Raw genomic sequence first — 11,631 nt, 5'->3', positions numbered from 1 at the left:
CATTGCAGAAAAATGATAATGACGTCTGATGTTTTATGCAAGTCTTTTAGCAATAGTAGTCCTACTCCCTCCTAGCGTATCCTCCCTTTCACCTATAAATGATCGTTGTTTGAACACAATAATAATGTTTGATTGCTTTTTTTTTTCTAATAAATTCATTAAATTATTTCTTATTCGGGGTAACTGACTATTCCCCTTCATTTACACATCAAACACACTTTTTCTTTTTTTAAACAAATGGCATAAACGTCACAGCTTTATTACACTCGATACAGGCTCGGGTTTTGTATAATGTAAAGCAACAACCAATTATTTTAATTATTTTTGTTAGTTGTAGTATAGTATTACATCACAGGGTCAATAGATCGCTGCTCTAGTGTATCGCTTTTGTTTTGAACCGGTATTCTGCCGGTAGTAAGCCTTGCTTTACGTATTATTGTGTCGGTCAGCTCTGCTTCTTTCCCTCGTGTGAGCTTGACCTTGTGCTTCGCCGAAAGAGATTTATTTATATTATCATTAGCAGACAGACGGATAAAAAGTCCTTTCGTAATTAGCTTGCATATCTTTACATTCTGATTTCATATCCCGGCGATGTCGGCCTCGTCTCCCATTCCTTTGGGGAAGTAAGGGTCGACGAGTACCAATGGTGTCCTTGCGTTGATTTACTTCTCCCTCATAAGATCTGTTGCCTTCTGTGGACATATGTTACAAACCTATAATTACTTTCACAACATTTAAACTATAAATTCATTCATTATCTCTCTTGTTTTTTTAAAGCAATAAAGAAATTCTCTTTCTTTTTTAAATAGCTATTAAATTTTTGTAATGAACTCATGAATTAACGTAGGAAATATATAAAAAAAAAAAAGACCGCTTTTAAAACGACACCAATATTTCATTTATATAAATTCCCAACACTTTCCATATCATGTTAGTTCAAGTTTAATAAAATACTGCGTTACGATTTGCTCTAACCTGAAGGCTACTTTACGTTCAAAATATGTCTATTTTAACAGAAAGTAATCATTACTTTATAACAAATATTCTTCAACCATTATAACGCACGTGACGGCTTTTTTTCTTCTTTGTCTTGTGACGCTGTTAAAGAAAAAATATAAATGCCGAGCAAACATTAATAATTACATTAAATAAATACATTCTTCTAGTTTTATTTTCTCAACTCTTTTTAATATTTAAAATAAAATAATATAGTTTCGGGGGGGGGGGGGGGTTATGAGCAAAAGGCCAGTCATTGCTTTAGAAAGAAGGTGGGGAGTGAAATACGCTTCTTTTTTTTATCAGGGACATTGTATACGATAAAATGCGAAATGGAATGGTTATATGAAGGAATCGAAACCGCGATATCAACTTGTTTAGTATTTAACAATAATAAACACGAAGAAATAATTTGAATTTCCATTTTCTTTTATTTTCAGTCTATTTTGTTCTTTCTCTCTCTCCTTTAGTAATGGCTTAATTCAAGTCCAAACTATTTAATTCATCGCCGAGATATTATACCCTTCTTTCTGACAGTCACTAAGGTTCCCTATTTTCAAAAAATGTCATGACATCCATACATTTGTTTAAAGAGCATTAGCGATAGAGACATTGATTTAAAAGCAATAATTAAAGCCTCGTCGCTCGCACAGGCCTCAGTTAAAACTATATATCTATCTATATCTATATATTAACGACGGATTGCTTTATTAAACATCGCTAATATCAACACACGGAAATAATTAATTATTTCACATACACATGCAGATAAAAATAAATGTTTTGTTTGTCTATTTATATTTGACAGTACCCACCCATGTATATTGGCTTATCACGACTGACGTCTGAAATTTTTTTCCTGAAACCCTGTTCAGTAGAACGGGGGTTGGAGCTGCAAAGGTCATGGCCATGACCTCCTCTTCTGGTCTAACCTTATTTAAATATATAAATTAAGAAACAAAAAAAAAAAAGAGATTAACTAATATATGACTAGTGGTTTCTAAGTCAGACACAAAGCCATGTGTCTTTTTCTTTTTCCTTTTTTTTTTTTTGGAGGATTTGCAGTAGGATAAAAATGAGTATACTCAGTCAGTCCCTTTGACATTGCTGGCTCGAATCCTAGATTATCTGGTTTCCATGGCATATATAAGTGACCGAGATCACAATTTGCCTTTTGGATGGGATACCAGCCCATCGTAGCTTACTCATTTACAACAGAATGGATTAAAGAAACATAAAACGAGCTGTTTTGTTCAAGAACACAACGCATCGTCCAGTCCGATCATCGAAGCCGCAATCTTGCGGAACATGAGTGCAACACGTTTAACTACAAGACCACAATTAATTCCTCCCCTTGGGAACAGAATCTTATCTGCGTGGGAGCGCCGATAATTTTGGCACAAGGTCAGCAACTTTCGGACGAGGGATAGCCCGATTATCAACTGATACTTATTTTATCGACCCCGAAAGGATGAAAGACAAAGTCGACCTCGGCGGAATTTGAACTCTGAATGTAAGAACGGACGAAATGCCGCTAAGCATTTTGCCCGGCGTACTAACGATCCTGCCTTAGCAATTTTGTGGGGAGGCAGTAAGTCGATTACATCAACCCCAGTGTTCGACTGGTAAGGAAATAAATGATTTCTGCGACCTAAGATGCCTTGGAAGAGCTACAATGCATTGGCTTTATGATGTGGAGTAGAACAGAGATGCTCAAACTATCTGATGTGGCGGCCTGGTAGTTTTTTTTTCCAATGTGCCAGGGACCGGCAATATTTCTTAGTAATATTAATTTATAACGGAAACTAAATATATAATAAATATAATAAAAGTCAACAATTTTTAAAATCTTTTATTTATTTTATAAACAAATAATATAATATTACATAAGCATTTTATAATGTTTCTTTCTTTTCTAGAAACTCACCGCGTACCGGCAGCTGATGGCACGCGGACCGGCACCGACCCGCGAACCACCACTTTGAGTAGCACTGGAGTAGAATACAAAGGAGATTATCATCATTTCCCCCCATTATTATCAGATTATTTCATATTTTAGTATTCCAGACATATCAGTGAACAGACACAACGCAGATTAAAATGTCCCGTCCAGAAGCGCGCACGCACTCACACACACACACAAGTCTGCATTTGATTTGAACACAAAACCGATGAACAAGCAAGCTTTGCTACTTAACCTTAGCTTCATAGAAAATAGATTAAAGGTAAATCTTTCTTCTCATGAATGAAACAACAGTCTTGTGTAGGTAACCATATGATCTGGTATCTTCCAAATGCTCAGTGAATTAAAACAGCATCATTATCAACATCATCATCATCATCATCATCATCGTCATCATCATCAACAACAACCTCATCATTTAATGTCCGTGTTCCATGCTGGCATGGGTTGGATGGTTTGACAGAATCAAATGTGTCCAAGGACTGCATCATGCTCCAGTGTCTGCTTTGGTATGGTTTCTATGGCTGAATGACCTTCCTAGCACCAACCACTTTACAGTATAGACTAGATGCTTTTTTTTTTTCGTTCCGCCATCACTATTGAAGTTGTCCTGCAACTTACAGGACTGCAAGTCCCAGGGAAGGCAGTGGGTGTCAGTTAGTGATATCTCATTTTCATAATTTTAACATCCATTTCGTTTTTACACTTATACCATAGATTGGACAGATCTACAATACAGAAAATTACCATCATATTTGATCTTATATCATCTTATTCATGAGGTTCAATATGTAAAAACCTTATCTCATCACTTCATCAACCTAAAGTTCTTTCCACTAACAGCAACTGCTTTCACCCAAAATGTATTGTCCTGTCTCTCCAGACAAGCTTTTGGTTCTGCAAACATCACTTATGGCAGAACTAAATCCTTGTAAATAGATTCAAACCAACTGTCTGGCATAAGGCCATCCCCCACCCCCTTTCTAATGGTTTAATCACAAGAGAAAGAGCAATAGATTGAATTGAAGATATGCAGAAAGGGCAGCCCAGAGTTGAGAACAGTGAAAGAAGGCCATCACTAGCCTATGCTCCTAAGGGAGTGAAGAGTTTAAATAAGAAAATAATAGCTTAGCCTATTGGTTCTCAACCAGGGTCCAATAGCCCTTGGGAGTCCATATAAGATTTTGTTCTTGAAATTTGTGCAATAAATAGCTTATACTTCTGCAATACTCTTTTAATCTCTTTTACTTGCTTCAGTCATTTGACTGTGGCCATGCTGGAGCACCGCCTTTGTAGTCGAGAAATTCGACCCCAGGACTTATTCTCTGTAAGCCTAGTACTTATTCTATCGGTCACTTTTTGCCAAACTGCTAAGTTACGGCGACGTAAACACACCAGCATCGGTTGTCAAGTGATGGTGGGGAGACAAACATAGACACACATACATATATATACGACGGGCTTCTTTCAGTTTCCGTCTGCCAAATCCACTCACAAGGCTTTGGTTGGCCCGAGGCTATAGTAGAAGACACTTGCCCAAGATGCCACGCAGTGGGAATGTACCCGGAACCATGTGGTTGGTAAGCAAGTTACTTACCACACAGCCACTCCTGCGCCTTATATACAAAATATTTTAACTTTTTTTATACAATAAAATCCCTAATAAACCCTAATAATATTTAATTATAAAAATACAGTAGGATTTTTTTCATGTGCAATAAATGGCTATGAAAGTCCAGTAGAGTAAAATAAAAGTCGGGGTTGATTAAATAAGTACCAGTTACGCATTGGAGATCAATGTAATTGACTTAATTCCTTTGTCTGTCCTTGTTTGTCCCCTCTTTGTTTAGCCTCTTGTGCGCAATAAAGACATAGATATATATATCAAACATTAAGGCAGTGAGCTAGCAGGATTGTCAGCATGCCAAGTAAAATGCATCTTTGCATTCTGCATAGGTAGACTTTTGAGGTCAATAAAATAAGTACCAGTTGAGCACAAAGGTCAATGTAGTTGAGTTACCCCCTGCCCCGAAATTACTAATCTTGTACCAAAATTTGAAACCAATAACAAACTTTATGAGCTATAAATAACAAACTTAAAATAAATAAATGCATGCAATTATTATTTTATGAAAACTTTGAGTTTGCAGAGCACATCAAACATGGTTTAAATTTGTACAATATAGTAATTCCTCTCCTGGCTGCTTCACACAAACTATTGGTTACTACTGGAAGGAACGCCAAGCTAATTTTTACAAGGGAACATATAAAAAATCAACAGAAGCAAACCCATGATATTTCCTACTTAACACCAATGCTCAGCTCAGGTTTTGTTGTCTGAAGCAAATAATGGATAAATCTTCTTTCGGGATATGAAATTAATTTAACAAAGGTAACTTTCCTAGAAAAGCTGTTGCCTATTATTATCAAATAGTTTAGTGAATTGAACCACATTAAACAAAGTGTGTTGGTCAGGCAAGGACAAAGAATATAATGGATGTAGAACAGAAATATACAGAATAGAGTGAGCTTTTCAAAAAGGCACATAAAATAGTGTATTTTTCAGAAATACACAGGACATAATGTGACATTTTGAAATATACATGATATTTAGTACTATGAAGAAACTCATACATATAACATAGTGAGTTGCATAGAAAGAAACTACTGCATCACTTAGAAACCTACATAGAATAAAGTACAGTGTTCAAAAACAAACAGAAAATGTTGTTTGGAAAGACATACAAAATAATGTGTTGTTCTGAATTATACACAGAAATAGCATGTTGTTTAGAAAAACGTCTAAAATACAGTGTTTAGAAATACATCTAAAATAGAGTGATATGCAGAAAAATCATACATAGAATATAGGGTAACGAACACAATACTACATGTTCAGAAGGGCATAGAAAATAGTAATTTGTTCAGAAATACTCATAGAATACAATGAGTCTGGAAATAAATATAGACTACAGCATGTTATCCAGAAACATACAAAGAACAGTGTTCACTTTTCAAGGATATCTTTACAGATTTTCTATAGAAATTAGAGCCAGCACAATATTGACTTATAAGACTTTAATATACTTGGTAGTATATCATGATTGCATAACGAATTGCCAGCAATTAAAGAACAATGCATTGTTGGGGAACCCATAGATTGTAGCCTGTTGTTTAGAAACAACAGATTGTACACTGGGTATTGGTAATCTAATACTTTCTAACCTACTTAATCATATAGCTTCTGTCGCAGAATAATTTATGAGTTCCTAGCTTATTGATGTACGCAGTTGAAAAACTTGTAGGCTAGTGGTACAAGATTAAGTTCTACATCAAAGCTATTTTCACTTAAATCTGTAAAATGATCAATGGAATGCGATTGAGTACTTACACCACCCACCCCATCACCAGATCTGGCAAGTGGAGGCTTGTTGTTATTGTCGTTTAACTCCAGGTCAACCCCAATCGAGCAGACCGTGTTTTTCTTTTATGCAAATCCCCAGGACAACATGATCTTATTCGCTACTTTCTTTTGTTTGACAGCAAGGTGTAATAATTTCAGGGAGATTTTTTAGTAGATTGAACAACCACGTGGCAGCTCCCTAACGCACACAAAAAAAAAAGAAGATATGAGGGCATCCAAGATGCGAAAAGAAAGAGACAGGGAGATCAGATTAGACTTAATGATTCGTAAATATTCACTAAGGGCGGCATGAAACTAAAATACCGAATTTCATAGGCTTCCAACAAGCGACTCGTTTCGTGAATGGTGTAGAGCTGAACGCTTGTGTTACTAAATGCAGCTACTAAAGCGAGAATCGTAGTATTATACAAAAGAGAATTATAATAGAAGCTGGAGTCGTAACCTTAACCTTGCGAAATCTTATCTCTTGTTTTACATCGCTCTGTATTAAAACAATTCTTAATTAAATAACCGAACAAATATATTCAAAATAACGTGTTTTTTTTTTTTTGTTTTGTGCGCGTGTGTGTCTTTTGCTGTTAGTTGAGTTATTTAATAATATTTTCCATTTGAAAAAAAAAAAACCGTTCCTTATATATTTATTTAGACGTTTCATGTCTCGAAATAAATTTTCAAGTCATGGAAGATTGACTAGAAACGCCAAGATGAAGAAAATTAACAGAAAATAGTCGACGTTTGTGACATATAAATCATTTTTATGTCTGATAGCCAGAGTTGTTTCCCTTCCATCATAATTATCAATCATTGTCTGCCCTCCTCAGCTATTATCACATGAATGGGTGATAGGGCTGCATTGTCGTGGTGAAGAATCTAGTTCTTCGTGCTCCGCAGATCCGGTCGCTTTCGCTGAATGTTCTCCCTCAAACACATTCAAAACGTTGTTGATTGTCCTCCGACGATACTCATGCACAACCTGATGAATTTTCTCCAGATTTCTGGGGCTGATCTTCCAGATCACTCATCGTCTTCCAGGGGACGTTCTTCCACTTTTGAAGCGCGCGTGTCACTCAAAACATTGCGTACAACACCCATTACCTCATCTTTGTAAGCCTGCCAAAGCATGTTCAATAACTCTACAGCAGACTTCACAAATCTAACGCAAAATTTCACGTTTGCACTTTATTCCTGTCCATGACAAAATCACAGACTACAACATACACGTGAGCAACACAAATGTCACAACTTGCAAAGTAAACACAGTGATGTCACTCGGTACATTGCCTCATGAAGGTCACTGCTAGCTCTCACTGCGCACACAACCGTGTGCTGTCATCTGTTGGCGCGCTATAAAACTAGTCTGGGATTTTTTGATTCTACCTAGTATTTACTAATCCTTTATTAAATAAATAAATAAAAATTGACGGTTGATAATGAAAGTACCAAATTCAGTATGGAAGAACAAGGCAAAAAATATGTCGGCCTGAAGCAGGAGCATATCAGTAAGTAAGGTAGAGAGGAGACAGCATGTCTATGGGCCAGAGTTTGAGGTGTGTTGGCAAGTAACTTCATGTCAGATATTTGGGTGGCCATGTTTCATGATGCAGTCTAGAACGTCTGTGTATCCTGCAGTATGAAGACGTGGGTTAGTGGTTAGAGTTTTCAGCTATTGGTTGTAAGGTAGTGAGTTCGATTCACAGAGGTATGATGTGTCCTTGAGTAAACCTACTTTTAGGCCACCCTATATATATATACTATATACATATATATAAAATATATATATATATATATATATATATATATATATATATATACATATATATAAATATATATATATATATATATATATACGTATGTGTGTGTGTGTGTGTGTGTATCTTATTTCTCCTCCCCTCTTAAAAGTTTTTGTCTTGCAAGAACTTGGTGCCCCTGTCAGTGCAGGTGCCACCTAAAAGCACTCAGTCCACACTGTAAAGTGGTTGGTGTTCGGAAGGGCATCCAGCTGTAAAAACCTTGCCAAAACTAACCTCACCTGTGCTTGTGCCATGTAAAAAGCACTACTCACCTCACCTGTTCTTGTGCCACATAAAAAGCACTACTCACCTCACCTGTTCTTGTGCCACATAAAAAGCACTACTCACCTCACCTGTTCTTGTGCCACATAAAAAGCACAAGGTCCATTCTGCTGAGTGGTTGGCATTAGAAAGGGCATCCAGCTGTAAAAATCCTGCCAAAATAGTTAAAGAAGTCTAGTGAAGTCTAGTGGTACCGCCCCCGCCCCCGCATGCATGGAACACATACATTAAATAATGATGATGATGATGATGATGATGATGATGATGAATGTAAAGATGGATGAAATGCCACTAAGCATTTCAGCCTGCATAGTAATGATTCTGCCAGCTCGCTGCCTTGATTGCTTTAAATATTACATGCTTTTGTGCACTGAAAAGATATTTCTGTTTGAATATGTGCTGCTGAAATTGGGGTGCCTTTTATATGCCCATGTATCTAATACACCATCAAATACAGGACTCTGAAAACCCATCTGTGAATATCCAAAATTGCTGAAGCATAAACTTTGAGTAAACAAAGCCAGCAACTAGTTTGGATGAAAATGTGAAACATAAAAAAAACCCAAAAAACAAGTGGTTATATTTTAAGCTTTCCATGGCTTTTGTGATTCATGAACGACATGGAAGACAGCAGCAGATATTGAGCTGACAATGAAGGTCATGTTTATTATCATGATAATCAATCAGATAGATATAAAAGACGCATTGTATTAAAATATAGAACAAATTTATATTACTGTGTCCTTAAAACACTGTTGTATAGGTCAAATAAACACACACACACACACACAAATACACATACACATACACACAAATACACATATTTTCCTTAATATTTAGCAGGAGCAACAGAGTGACTCAAAGGCTGAGAGTTTTGGGTGTTAGCTCTCATCAAACATTTGATAAGTGCTGATGTATGAAAATTTGGCCCTTAAGTCCCTCTGTTGCTTTTGTTAAATTTTAATAAAAAATATATAAATACTCATGTTTTGAGGTCTATTTTTCTTGTTTGCATCATCAAACCTATTTGTGTGTGTGTGTGTCTGTGTGTGTTTGTGTATGTGTGTACGTGTGTGTGTGTGTGTTTATTTGCAGTACAACTGCTCAGATAATGACCTCATTATTTTATATGTCATTATTTGGTTAGCATTTATAAATGAACAAAACATGGACAAGAAGAATTTATTTATTCATTGATTTTGCATTTTAAGGTGAGATGACGAAATCTGGCACAAAAATTGACTCCTGGTGCATGACGTGTGTGTAAATTTGCAACAAGCATTTCATCACTTCTACATTAACCCTTTTGATACCAACAGCGGAAGTGAGCTAGAAAGTTAAAACTTAGTGTGCATACACAGCAGAGTTCAAGGTCAATCTGTGCCAAGTGGCTTCACTCTGCATGCTTTAGCCTTGTTACTATGGCAACAGTCTGGATACTTGTTGATCAGACCTCGTATGTGTATATATATATGTATGTATATATAATATATACATGCGACAGGCTTTATTTCAGTTTCTGTCTACCAAATCCACTCACAAGGCTTTGGTCAAACTGAGGCTATAATAGAGGACACTTGCTCAAGTTGCTATGCAGTGGGACTGAACCTGGATCCATGTGATTGGGATGCAAGCTTCTTACCACATAGCCACAAACTTAATTATAAATCAAGTGGTGAGCCGGCAAAAACAAATGCTTAGTGGCATTTCTTCTGACTCTTTATGTTCTGGGTTCAAACTCTGCCAGCTTTGACTTTGCCTTTCGTTCTCTCGGGGGCTGATAAAATAAGCACCAATTGATCACTGGTATCAATGTAATTGATTTACTCCTTCCCTTCAAGTTGTAAGCCTTGTACTGAAATTTGAACCCATTATAAATTAAGTAGTTGTAATATTTGAGATGACTCTATTCAAAGTCATTTATGAGTAATTAGAAAGATTATCCTATAATCAGATTAATTCTGTGACTTAACAATCAAGTAAATTAAAGTATTAGAGAAAACTGGATCATACTGGTATCTTTGATTAGGCATGAAGTTAGTTTTTGTAGCAAGGAGTAACTGGCATTCATCCATTCCATTGTTTCCAAACAACGTGAGATGGAATGGTAATAATCCTAGCCAGGACTGATTCAAGTTACTTGTGTGATCCTTGTACTCACCAAGGGGTTTCTTCCACTTGGATATTACTGAGTTAAGGCCAGTGTGTCTGAGACAGACATCTGGATACAAGGGTTGCCAAAAGAGACAGCAATGCATGTTTCAAAAGCCTTCTATTATTTCTGTTGAAATGCACTGCCTTTATTTCAATTAATTTTGAAAATAATGAAAAAATTAGCAAAATAACTGTCATTATTTTAAGCTGGTGTCTGGAACGTAAATTAACAATCAATTTTGATGGAAGGTTTGAACTTATTCTACTTTAAAACAGGAAGTTTGTATCAAAGAACCAGGGCAGTCTCAGACAGGTTGGTTTCTAAAGGGTTAAGAAACATCTTAGTTGAGAGGCACGGAACCAGAGGTCTGGTTGAAATGCTTGCCATTCTGTAAAAAGCAGAGAAGGATCCATTTAACAACTCCTACTTAACCCTTTTATTAACATATTTCTGGTGAAGTACACTGCCTTGGTTTCAATTAATTTCAGAAATGAAGAATTTAGTAAAATAAAATAACTTTATTACTAAGCTGGTGTCTGGAACATAAATTGACAATAAATTTTGACGGTAGGTTTTAATTTAGATCATTTTAAAACAAGAAGTTTGTATTAACCCTTTAGCATTTACATTAATCTATCAAAGGTAATGCTTATTTATCCACATTTAAAAAAATTAATCATGCATTATTTCATAGCCTTGAGATTTTGATGATGTGGTTGTTTATTTTTAAAATGACATTGTAGAGTATGTGCAAGAGGCTGGACCTGGCCAGTTTCAACATTAAACTGGTAGAATATATTAGTCAGATATGGCCAGTTTAAATGCTAAAGGATTAAAGAACTTGGGGGCAGTCCTAAGTTGGTGGCATCAATAAAGTTAATGAGGCTCTGAGCAATTTGTAGGGTTGATGGATGGCCATTAATTCCATGTTAAATTCATCTGCCTCCGTAGACAGGCATTGTTTTTTTTTTTGGTCCTATTTGAATGTCCATTCACCTTCTGTCTTGTAAGAATTACACAT

This window comes from Octopus bimaculoides, chromosome 21 (genome assembly GCF_046866305.1).
Source record: "Octopus bimaculoides isolate indiv1 chromosome 21, ASM4686630v1, whole genome shotgun sequence".
In the NCBI taxonomy this organism is placed as follows: domain Eukaryota; kingdom Metazoa; phylum Mollusca; class Cephalopoda; order Octopoda; family Octopodidae; genus Octopus; species Octopus bimaculoides.
This window is presented reverse-complemented; position numbering follows the sequence as displayed.